The following is a 12,980-nucleotide window of genomic DNA, read 5'->3' as shown; positions in this document are numbered from 1 at the left end:
GCAGAATCGAGCACTGCTCTTACGGATGTGTTCTGCGGGTCAGACAACCTTGCAGGGGCTATGAGAGCGCAGGGCAATTTTTCAAAAGATCTCGCACCGAGAAGTCAGTCAGTACTCCAAGTCATTAGAAATATTTGCTTACGTTGGTGTCTAAGGAAATAAGGACAACTTCGTCAATATAATTAATTACTCATTGTTTACGAGACCTCCCTAACAACCTGTGTAGCTGACATAGTTTTACAGATATATTGCACTGGAAAGGTAATAGTATTGGTTATGTATGTTGGGTATTCAGCCCGAAGGCTGGTTGGATCCTCAACAGGTTCACCATTAGCTGTCATAGATGGCCTAGGTGTCACTGAAGAGGCGTACTAGGGAAATGAGGAGCGAGGTAGTTTCCCGTTGCTTTCCTCACTGAGCCAGAAGTTACTATTGCACATCAGTCTGCCAAGCCCACTGAAATGCATGCACCAACCGACCCCTATGAGTGACATTTTCACATCATTCATAGCAGGGACTGACTGCATAAGGAATGGCATTACTAGCGTCACTCATACCTCAGCCACTTTCATATTGTCAAAGCCAAGTATAAGACTGAGACAGGTCAATGAAAGTAAGAGTTTTATTCTAGCCCATACCAGAAGACACAGTGCACTGTAAACACTACATCTTGCCAGCAGAGGCCTTATGCTGTATGAAACACGAACAACGTTTGTAATCTATATATATATATAAAAATTATGAAAACTAAATTCAGTCAGTGCGGCCATTCTATCTGGTCGATTTCCTTCATTCTTTTTTTAACTGAAAGGTATTCATGCACAGATTTGTCATCAGGAACTATACATCACTTAACTTCCGCCTTCCTCAAATGATTTGATTTTTTCAATGTTTTGCCTCTTTGAAGCAATCATATATTTGGTTCTAATTAAGGTACGGAGTTTGTTTTGGCCTAACAACACTCAGTAGATCAAGCTCTTTCATTTCAGATCTTAACTATTTAAATTGGTTGATTCTGAGGAAAATTATGAGTGCACATTCAATTTGACGTCTCATTTCTTCAACATTTTTTCTGATTGAAGCAATCATATCTTTCGTTCTGATTGAGATACGCAGTTCGTTTTTGTCTAAAAACACTCAGGGGATCAATCGCTTTCTTTTGAGGGAATAACTACTTAAATTAGTAGATTCTGAGAAAAGTTATGAGTACATTTGCCTCCATGACGAAGATCTTTGAAGGACTTTTTAACAGGTCGGGGCGTAGTGTTGTTGCAAGGAACGTTTAATTCCATTTCTTTGTGTGATGTATTTTCAAGTGTTTTGTTGACATAATATTACATTCTATTACCACAGCAGATGATGTGCTTTATTTCATTAACTCGAAACTTTGCAAATACATCCGTGAGGATAGTAACGAACAACACCATACTTTGTACATTGCAGGCAGAGCCAGCGGGAAACTGCTAGTTACTTTTAAGGCATTCAGAGATGCCGAGGTGCTGGAATTTCATCCAATAAATCTTCTGACAGTCCGTCTCTATGGTTGAGTGGTGAGTGTGATTAACTGCCACACCCGTATACCCGCGTTCGATTCCCGGCTCTGCCACGAAATTTGAACAATAGTACGATGGGCAGGACGGTGTCCACTCGGTCTCGGAAGGTCAACTCTTTATAGTGAGGTTCGATTCGCGCGACATCCTCGAAGTGGTTTTCCCTGGTTTCCCACTTCTCCTCCAGGCAAATGCCGGGATGGTACCTAACTTAAGGCCACGCAGTTCCCTTCCCTCCTGCTTGTATATCCCTTCAGATCTTCCTATCCCCCACAAGGTCCCTGTTCAGCATAGCAGGTGAGGCCGCCGGGGCGAGGTATTGGTCCTCATCCCCAGTTGTATCCTCAACCCAGTAAAAGTCTCACGCTTCAGGACACTGTATTTGGGGCAGTAGATGTGGGTTCCCTTGCTGAGTCCAAGGAAAAGGCAACTCCGGAGGGTAAACGTATTGAACCCTTTAGGTCCATATTGAGGGATACCTACCTTCCTTACCTATCAGCAAAGTTCATGAGATCTGTCTCTTGGGTCGTTTCGGGTTCTTCGTCACTTGCTGAGGTAAAGGTAGGGTTCATTAATTCTAATCTATCTACTGGAATGAAAGGTCTATTTAAAAGATTCCTATTTATTCAGGAAATTTCTGAAGCATCATGGTATGTCAACAGTATCAGAGAAGTCAATTGTGTCCACTGGACACCACAATCACTTTTACATAAACGTCAGAACACTGGTGTGAGACTTTAACGTAACTGCCTGACGGGCATTCATACTAGAAACCATTGTCTCAATTATTAATCATTTAAGAAAGGAAAGTCTGGAAATCCTTAAATTCGGCTTCCATGTGAGACCACATGTACCATCATAGTGATTCGTTATGGTCCAGCCCTCGTAACACGAACTCTGGACTCTGAGTATAATTAAGGCAGTCCAATTGGTGTGTGCCACACAGTGGTTCTACGGCATGGACCCTTAATTGAATCGACGTGACTTGCGTCTATGTCATGGACCGACATCTAATCTTCTAAGTTACTTTAAAGTCATTGTGGATGATGACCGCAAGGAAATGATGCTACAATGGCATATGGCCCTAATCTAAGTCACTGAGGTTGATGACCCCTGACCATCCAAGTTTCTAGGCTGAAGGCTAAACACAATTAAGTTACATCGGTTGATGACCAAAGTTCCACTTTACTATCCCCAGCACATTCACTGCTCAATCAATCAAAGTTCAATAATTACAACAATAGCAATGCTCACAAACTTAGTGGCAGAAAAATCCATTTCCTTCGGATATGTCCCTTTAATCGTTACTTTACATGTTAACATTCCCCAGAAAACAAACTAAAATTTCCAGAATGCATCTCCAAGTTATTCGCTTGATTAAAGTTATTTCAAATGCGGTTTCACTGAATTTAATAATTAAATAAATTTAAATGATTTAACGAAATATTAACGAACAACAAAATTTATCCCCGCGGACACTGGTTTCTTCACAAATTTCTACGCAGCTGTGATGTGAGTTCAATATTGCGATGTTTATCTGGCTGGAAAAGAATTTTACATAATTCATGTCCAGCTATATATATCCTGTCTCGTGATATCACGCTTAAAAATCTAATCTAGTCCTAACCGTTATTAACACTTGGATATCCTAATAATCTACGTACAAACCAAACAACTCGCCATATAATTACGATGTCATATCTCATCATACCATTATGAATTTTGCACACCCCTCACAGACAAACCGATCATCACGACCATCGCTCTATATTTTGGACAACCCTGAAATTGGGTTACTCTGTTCCTTATACTCAAAGTTCGTGATTTCAAATGTTCATTACGTCCCCAATTACAGTATTTCACAATACTTAGATCATTACCGGCTATGAATTTCAACTAAATCCAGCATTTTAACGTTTCCCCTGGCCGAGAATTACAGTACATTCTCAACTCCACTCCTTCCCGTTACATCCCCGCTCAGCCGAGGCCTCTCACCCCCAGTTCGCTTGGCAGTTACATGAAACACCTGTTTGTTCCAGTTGACTGGCTTCTCAAAATGCTCACCTTTTAAACTCTGCCGACATTATTAAACAGATACGATATTCTAACCAACAAAATGCACAGATTATGCTTCAAGATGCCCACACTAATTATACGCGTCGCCAATTGATACCGCTATGGATTTCTATGAATTTCTTTCCATTCCAAACATTATAAAATATTCCTCGGGCTATCATGTCCCGGCTTCAATGACAGGACTCTAACCTGATTCGCACATCTCATCTCAACTCATATAAAACATTCCTCGGGCTTCCGTGTCCCGGCTTCAATGACAGGTCCAACCTGATTCACAAATCTCATATCAACAAACTAACCTCTGTTTCCCAGCTCCACAATTATCATCGACAAAGAACTGGAATAAAATCCTCACTAGAAATCCCGACGTCTAATATCGCACAATGCATTAATCATGAGTAACTTCGCATAAATGATATCGTATTTAATAACTTGATTTTTACGAGAAATGACTGAAACATTCTACTAGATCTTCTATTGTCAGTCAGACACAGTTTAAAATGAGCATTTAACAAAAACGTTTCTCTCCGTGACCAAATTCATCACCCTAGGTTCTCACCCGACAGCGCGCTTCCACTCGATTGAAAATGAGTAACCATGGATTATTATTATTAACGTCAAAATGCAGACAGAAGAATTTTACGTCGAATGAACATCTTAATTTGACATCACAAAATATAGGCAGTACACTCACACGGATGACGATCTACATTGGACGTGATATCACTTCGGAACCCTATTCAATAACTTTTTACAACATTATACGGCACTCGCAAGACTTCAAACTTTTATCCAAGTGGAAAATAAAACAAATGACTCTTTTAGTCGTACTCTCACATTTACAAAACTTAGTATGGGTGACCACTGCGTCGTATATCCCCATTCAAATACAAGAAATCACGAGACAAGATATAAGAGGTAGTAAGATGGAAAGTCACCTACCTCATGTCACGCCAGTATTCGTCTTAGGGCTCACCTGCGACCCTGGCATTTTATTTAGCCATTTTTACATTCATGGCTTCACAATTAATTGTTAATTTTCTTCAGGTTTCCTGGAATAAAGCATTAAAAAAAGAAAATACCCTTCACTTGTTTGTTGAGCGCACACGATGGACTATAATTATCTCCGCACACGAATTACTTAATCACATTAGAATTTATTCAATACTTTGACCGTCCTATCTGGTACAATTATTTCACTCAAGAAAACTATCTCCTCACGGAGTCAAGACTTAGCCGCAATGGCTAAAATCTGCAGTTGAACTCAGTCTACTTTCGTTGGTTTGATTTCGCAGAGCAGCTCAACAATTTTTCGTCCGCTTTGTATCACAAATGCCGGAGAAGGAGACTTCGTCATGGCGTCCCTTCATATTTATAGCAGTTACCCCCTCTCTTCGGATCTCTCCCTTTGCCGCCAAGAAAATTTCTATAAATTTTCTGACTTACCTAAACTGCAATTTCAAGAGTTTTGAAAGTGACTACATGCTTGCTACATTTCTGGCGGTAGTGTTCACGGACATTTAAACTTTTTACGGGTTCGATTTGTGAGATGATTGACCTCCTTTGATAGGCACTATATTTCTTTTGACTTGGCGTGGTCACGCCATGTACACGCGCTTTGAAATAGTTCATAAAAATGACTTGAGATTCTTCCGCCGTCGACACGTGTGGTTGACGTCACGTACCCCAGAGCGTGGGACCGAAGGTAATCACCCCCTCGTCACGTGTCAAATCCATGCTATCAAGAATCCAACTTTCATTTTAATTGTTACATTATGCATAATGTTCTTAGGGCACAAAGGTCATGGGTTCAGTATTAAGAAAGGAAAAAATATATAGTCATACATTATTATTATTATTATTATTATTATTATTATTATTATTATTATTATTATTATTATTATTATTATTGAAACACTGACTACATTACTGAAATAATTTAATGGAGGATAACACAAAATTGTATTTAACAATGAATGACAGCATTTCACTAATTAATGGTTATTCACGAAAGGCCCTTGTCCTCACAGCGTGTTTCTGGTTGGCAGTCTTTACATGGAACGGCCGAACTTCCGTGATTTTGACTGACAGGTCTCGCCTTTCACTTAGCTGCAGGTGAATCACAGTCACAGCTCACAGCAGGTCAATGTAGTCAGGTGCGAACACACGATCGTTGACTATCACGACTCACGAGTTGTGTGCACTTGGCTCGAATCCAGACAAGGCCGATAGCTTGTATAATAACCTCACGTGACAGCTCCACACACTGAACTACTCAACACATACCACTCGACAAGACAACACAATTCGAGGCGATCCTGCTTTTTATATGTGGTAATGAATTTCTACCATTTTAGGAGTGCGGCCAGAATGCGGGTGTTATAGTTTCGCCTTCTAGAAAATGTACAGAGACACCAGAAATGGGGCCGTCAAGAGGGCTGGAAGTCGTATTGTCACATATTACTGTACGACTGCTATTAGGCCTAGTATTATTATTAATAGTGTTTTTGGTTTTAAGTCCCCACTAACTAATCTTACAGTTTTCGGAGATGCTGAGGTGCCAGAATTTGGTCCCGCACAAGTTCTTTAACTTGGCAGTAAATATATCAAAACGAGGCTGAGAACAAGAACCAGATTGCCCCCATGACAGCCGACATCCAATGAGGATACGGTAGAAGAGGAAGAAGAAGAAATACCAGCGAGAAGCCAGGATCAAACCTGCCAAGTTGGGTTCAGAAGGCCAGCGCCCTACCGTCGGAGCTACTTATCCCGGCATCATGATCATCATCATCGCCTTTGTTCTGACGTGGCTTAGTATCCCCCAGAACGACCATTAAGTCGGTGGTCGTGAACTTACAGTACAATCTGGTAACTATCCCGCCATAATTCTAATCGAAAGAAAAACAGGACGTAGTGCAAGCCTTGGAAGAACGAAGGAATCGTCAAAAGAAGAAATAAAAAGAAAGTTGCACAATATCAGAATCCAATATCTACAAATGGAGTAGTTCTTTGCAGTGGCCTGCAGCTTGATCACGAATAGCATGTGTTGTATCTCGATGCTGTCAGAGATTAGTGGTAAAAGCGGTGGTGCAAGTTTTTCATTTATTATTTTTGTTTCGCAAAATACAAAATGAAAAAGGTCGCTTTAATACCCTTCATGTCAGAAAGAGGATTACATTAATACAGGTAGCCGGCTCTGAACATATGAAATAAAGTCCAGCCTTGCATTTTGACTGTCGGAAACACAAGCATTGCAATGGAGTGTTACAGTGAATTACATTCAGTTATCTGTCGTTTTAATCAACTGATGAGAACGGCTCATGAAACACTAATTTGTATCGTGAATACGTTCATACTCTTATCATTCCGTTTCCAGTACTGGATCCCTCGGTAAAAAGTCTTGCGACCAAAATTTTTTATACAAACTGCTTTACGTCGCATCGACACAGATAGGTCTTATGGCGACGATGAGATACGACAATGATAATGATGATGATGATGTAGCGACAATTATTTTTTTTTTTGCTAGTTGCTTTACGTCGCATCGACACAGATAGGTCTTATGGGATACGAAAGGCCTAGGAGTAGGAAGGAAGCGGCCGTGGCCTTAATTAAGGTACAGCCCCAGCATTTGCCTGGTGTGAAAATGGGAAACCACGGAAAACCATCTTCAGGGCTGCCGATAGTGGAATTCGAACCTACTATCTCCCGGATGCAAGCTCACAGCCGCGCGCCTATACGCGCACGGCCAACTCGCCCGGTATTAAAAATTTCAAAATCATCCACTGGCCATAGTTCAAAACGTGATGACGAAGAATGAATGGATCAATATGAATTAAAAACTGTCAGTGGATCCGACCCGCAACGCTCCACATTCCTAGAAACTATCGTAAAGCAATATTATTACTGACTGCTTCTAAAGCACAATCATTAATCGATGATGTTTGTTATCTAAAGGAGTCCAAAATCCAGGTCATCCGCCTCTCATAATGGTACTTATCGCTAGTAAAGTAGAAGCATAGTAATTGTCATGTTGCGGTACAAATCGAAAGTAGCGTAGACTCGCGGTATTCCACACATTATGTTAATACTCACAAGTAATGTAATACGCACATGTAATGCAGACCTATGGTGTTCCTCACATAGTGGGTTGACTACTAATCATACGCAACGCAGACCCGTGATGTTCCTCACATAATGGTACCAATTATAGGCAAAGGGTACTGTAAAACCCATCATGATTCACACACTGTTGCTACTAATCATAAACCTATTATGTACTACTAATGGTACTACTGGCAAGTAAAAGTGACCCATAGTGTTCCCTGTGTGATGGTACTAGGTACAAGTAGTCTCATGGTTCTAATTTGATCATCCCTTGGTCGCCCCTTTTAGTCGCCCCTTACGACAGGCAGGAGATACCGTGATAAACCGCGGAAAACCATCTGGAGGACTGCCGACAGTAGGGTTCGAACCCACTATCTCCCTAGTGCAATTTCACAGCTGCACGTTCATAACCGCACGGCCAACTCGCTTGGTGCGTCCAAACAAGAAGATCTTACGGCTTGCAGTGCTGGGAGTGTTCAAGGAAATGTTCTGCTCGCCTTGTTTACACCTTTCTATTTGACGCCAGTGGGCGTTTGGATGTGGTATGGAGAAGGTGACAATACCAAGGGGTCTGCTGAAAGCTTAACGTCGCCATCTGACAGGCAAATCACCGTCAGCAGCGCCATATAGACACTCCGGAAATGTTTGAAATTGAACTCAGAATTTTGTCATGCTTTCTACTGATTACAAATTGTATACGATCGCCTCTCCTACGATGCCAGCCAACATTCTGAAGGTGAAAATGTTTTCGACGAACGGAACTCGAACCCGCTAACCTCAGTGTCAGACCTGACGTCTTGACGATCATGACCACCAGGCGGTCTATTTATAACATAGAAATAAAACAATAAAGTTATATGATGTAAAATTAGAATAATAAAAATAAAATCTCCAAGATTAAATGAAGTCATATTCCTGAATCAGTGACACAGTTAAAAGAAATTATAGGACACACTTGAATGTTTGGTTATGCCTTGCATGCTCTGCTCCCTCCAACAGTACAATAAAATCATACTTACTGAAAATATTTTTAGTCATCTACAGCTTTGGTGGGATCCCAGGTATAATGCAGAGCTACTTAGACAAGCTCCGCACTCGTATCGCATTTATTTATTTCTTCTTCTTTTTCTTCGTTTAGGTCTACGATGTACCACGTGGTTCGTAACTTTGGTAAGCTATTTTCTTCCTCTTAGCCAAGTATTCCTTCATTCTAGTGCTATGGATGTATTTTCTTTCTTGAGTCCATCATCATCATCATCATCGTCATCATCATCATCATCTGTTTACCCTCCAGGGTCGGCTTTTCCCTCGGACACAGCGAGGGATCCCACCTCTACCGCCTCAAGGGCAGTGTCCTGGAGCTTCAGATTCTTGGTCGGAGATACAACTGGGGAGAATGATCAGTACCTCGCCCAGGCGGCCTCACCTGCTATGCTGAACAGGGGCCTTGTGGAGGGATGGGAAGATTGGAAGGGATAGGCAAGGAAGAGGGAAGGAAGCGGCCGTGGCCTTATGTTAGGTACCATCCCGACATTCGCCTGGAGGAGAAGTGGGAAACCACGGAAAACCACTTCCAGGATGGCTGAGGTGGGAATCGAACCCACCTCTACTCAGTTGACCTTCCGAGGCTGAGTGGACCCCTTTCCAGCCCTCATACCACTTTTCAAATTTCGTGGCAGAGCCGGGAATCGAACCCGGGCCTCCGGGGGTGGCAGCTAATCACGCTAACCACTACACCACAGAGGCGGACTCTTGAGTCCATTTCACTCCTATTCCTGGACTCATCGATTTAGCTCGTTTTATTTATTTATTTATTTATTTATTTATTTATTTATTTATTTATTTATTTATTTATTTATTTATTTATTTATTTATCAATTCTGGCAACCATAGACCTCGTATAGAACCTCTTTGTGATTACAGTTTTCTTTGCTGCTACAATTTCTTAACTCTCTTTCTTTTTTCTTCCTAGTCCTCGTTTCTGGTCTCTGCAACCGCTCAAATATGTGTACCATGTTTCAGAATGTGGTTCTGTCGTGGAAGTCTTTTTATACGATTTGGATTTCTTTCAGGTCCTTCTTAGTGTTAATTAACTATCTTTCCTTTTCCTTTTTTACAATTCGCTTTACATCACACCGATATATATCGACGATGGTATAGGAGTGGGAAGGTACACTCCCAGTATTTTTCTGGTATGAAAATGGGAAACCATGGAAAACCATCTTCAGGACTGCCGACAGTGGGGTTCAAACACAGTATCTCCCGAATTTAAGCTCACAGCATGGCCAACTCACTCTTTCATATGAGGTGCCATTTCTATTGTTCTTGTTAAAATCTTTGGAGCCCATCGTCGTTTAATCTCGAAATGTTTACTGTATCTTTGTTTTCCTAAGATATTTGATGTCCTTCCGCTGAGTTCTCTGGTTCAAATTCCGGTCACTTCATATGACATTTGTGCTGGACAAAGGGGAGGCGGGACAGGTTTTTCTCCGGGAACTCCAGTTTTCCCTGTCATTGTTCATTCCAGTGACACTCTCCAATATAATTTCATGTGCCAGGCATTAATCATTGCTCGAGATGAGTGCGACAGGTTTCGGCAGCCGTCGCTAGATGGGGCTTCATTCATTACACTCCTGAACCGGTCGAATGACTGGAAATACGCTGAGGATTTTCATTTCCATTGTTTATGTTTGTGCAAATAGTATGAATCTTAACCACTTAGATTAGTAATGCAATAAAAATCAAGAAGAAATCATACTTCTTCTCTCTCCTATACCCACGTAAGAAGCAGTCCCTTTCTCATAGTCAGCTATGAAACAAAGACACAATACCATTTACTATATCTACCGCCAAGTTGCTGATTACGCCCAGACAATGAACTGGTGAGATGAACGACCATAGAATTATTTCAAATAATAACTTTGAAATATTTCTTTGGTGAGCTTCCTTCCTCACCATTTGTTCCCTTTTGCACGGGTAGTTGAGCGCGCGGCGGAAAGTTTAAATCCCTGTGCTGAGATCGTATCAGGACTTCACACTCGATTTGAACCGCGTTTAACTTCTATTTTATAAGAAGCGTTGAAATGAAGTGGAAATAACGGGTTTAAAAGATCGAGCATTTCTCCTCTCATTCCAGGGAATAGTTTCCCCACAAGTTTCACCTCGTAATCCTCATCTTATCTAGAGACGGCAGGCCGACCCCCCGGCTCCTAGCGATATATCTAGAGAGAACTGCGCCGAGGAAGAGAGATTATGAGGCCAGAGTAGATTCATCATCTTCTTCGTAACTCTTAGGCTATATATCCACGACCTTTGTTTGCTAATTCCATGACGTATCAATGTAGATTTTATTTATTTACTACTACATAAGCCTATCTTCGACAGTCGAAACGACTGACTATAAAATAATTGCAAATTCTAAATGGATTATTAATGTTTTATGAATAAAAGTTACACTTTTCAGGTTTTATACAACATTCGAATGGTATCAAAACAGATATTGTAGTATTTTCTTACAGACCATATTGAGTGCAGTATTCGTTCGGAGTTTTACAGGGTGACCCAAAAGCTTTTCAACATTTGAAGAATTGGCCATGCGGTTAGGAGTGGGCAGCTGTGAGCTCGCATCCGAGAGATAGAGGGTTCGAACCCCACTGTCGGCAGCCCTGAAGATGGTTTTCCGTGGTTTCCCGTTTTCACACCAAGCAAATGCTGGGGCTGTACCTTAATTAAGGCCACGGACGCTTTCTTCCCATTCCTAAGGTTTTCCCATCCCATCGTCGCCATAAGACCTATCTATGTCAGTGCGACGCAAAACAAGTAGCAAAAAGAGCACTAATAGTGCATTTTATGGTAACGTCAAAATGCCGTGATTGCAGGCGCATCTGACGCCCTCTCTCACGACAGCTCCTTTTACAGCGTACACGGGCTTTATGAGGCATCACTGACCTGTTGCTGTCCAGCGCCATCTGTTGGTCTGTTTGTACACACTTTATTGGTGTCAATAAAACACAATGTCATGCCTATCATATGTGCCAATTATTACCTCTATACCTCCTATATTCCATGAAGTATTGCGTCGTTAAATGTGAATGCACTTTTTGGTCACCGTGTACTTCGACATCTACGGATCTGTGTCCCCCTGTGCGTGGGGGCGGTAGAATAACACCCACGGTATCCCTTGCCTGCCTTAAGAGGAGACTAAAAGTGACCCCAGCGGCTCTGAACTTTGGAGCGTGGGTTGACGACCACGGGGCCCTCAGCTGAGTCGTGGCATTACTTCCACTTACTTGTACCAGGCTCCTCACTTTCATCCATCCTATCCGACCTCCCTTGGTCAACTCTTGTTCTTTTCCGACCCTGACGCTATTAGGTTTGTGAGGGCTAGGGAGTCTTTCATTTTCACACCCTTCGTGGCCATTGCCTTTCTTTAGCCGATACCTTCATTTTTCGAAGTGTGGGGTCCCTTTAATTTTTTCTCTCCGATTAGTGTTATATAGAGGATGATTGCCTAGTTGTACTTCCTCTACAGACAATAATCACCACCACCACTATGGATCTCTGTACTCTTGAAAAAGGTACACACAACTATCCAAAACGAATCACCATCAACAGCGTCATATGACCTCACTCCATAGGAGCACTGCGGAGAGGTTTGGAATTTAATCCAGGCTTTTGGAACGCAATCTACTGATTAGAAATTCTGTGACACCGCCTCCCCTATCCTGTCGGCCAGCATTTTGATGGCAAAAATTTCCAACGAATGGGAACTCGAACCGGCTAACCATGATGTCGGACCTTATAGACCTCACGTGTTAACGACCATGGTCACCAGTTGGGGTGCTATATCTCGTGCTTATCGATAAAGATGAACCCCAGAAAGGAAAAAACAAAAAAGCGTTTCATTCATTTCAGTGAAACATAGTATTTTTCACTGAACAGTTCACGTACGATGGTCATCATTGAATTGCCCTTGCAATCTATAACTGGTACCTATTTCAGGTTCTCAAATATACCTGCGGAAAGCAACAGAAACCAGGAAGCACGCAGTTCGATATCATGCCGGAAGCTGTGAACACACGTCATCGTGGGGAATATACTTAACGACTTCGCTGATAGAAACGTATTTTTCTTTTTTAAAATCGCGCTCATGAACGGTTCATTGTATTATGTCTGTAAAGAAGACGTAACAGTCCGCCTCTGTGGCGTAGTGATTAGCGTGATTAGCTTCCAACCCCGGAGGCCCGG

Source organism: Anabrus simplex, chromosome 9, assembly GCF_040414725.1.
Source record: "Anabrus simplex isolate iqAnaSimp1 chromosome 9, ASM4041472v1, whole genome shotgun sequence".
Taxonomy (NCBI): Eukaryota; Metazoa; Arthropoda; class Insecta; order Orthoptera; family Tettigoniidae; genus Anabrus; species Anabrus simplex.
The sequence above is the reverse complement of the archived record's forward strand: the minus strand, read 5'-3'. Positions refer to the sequence as shown.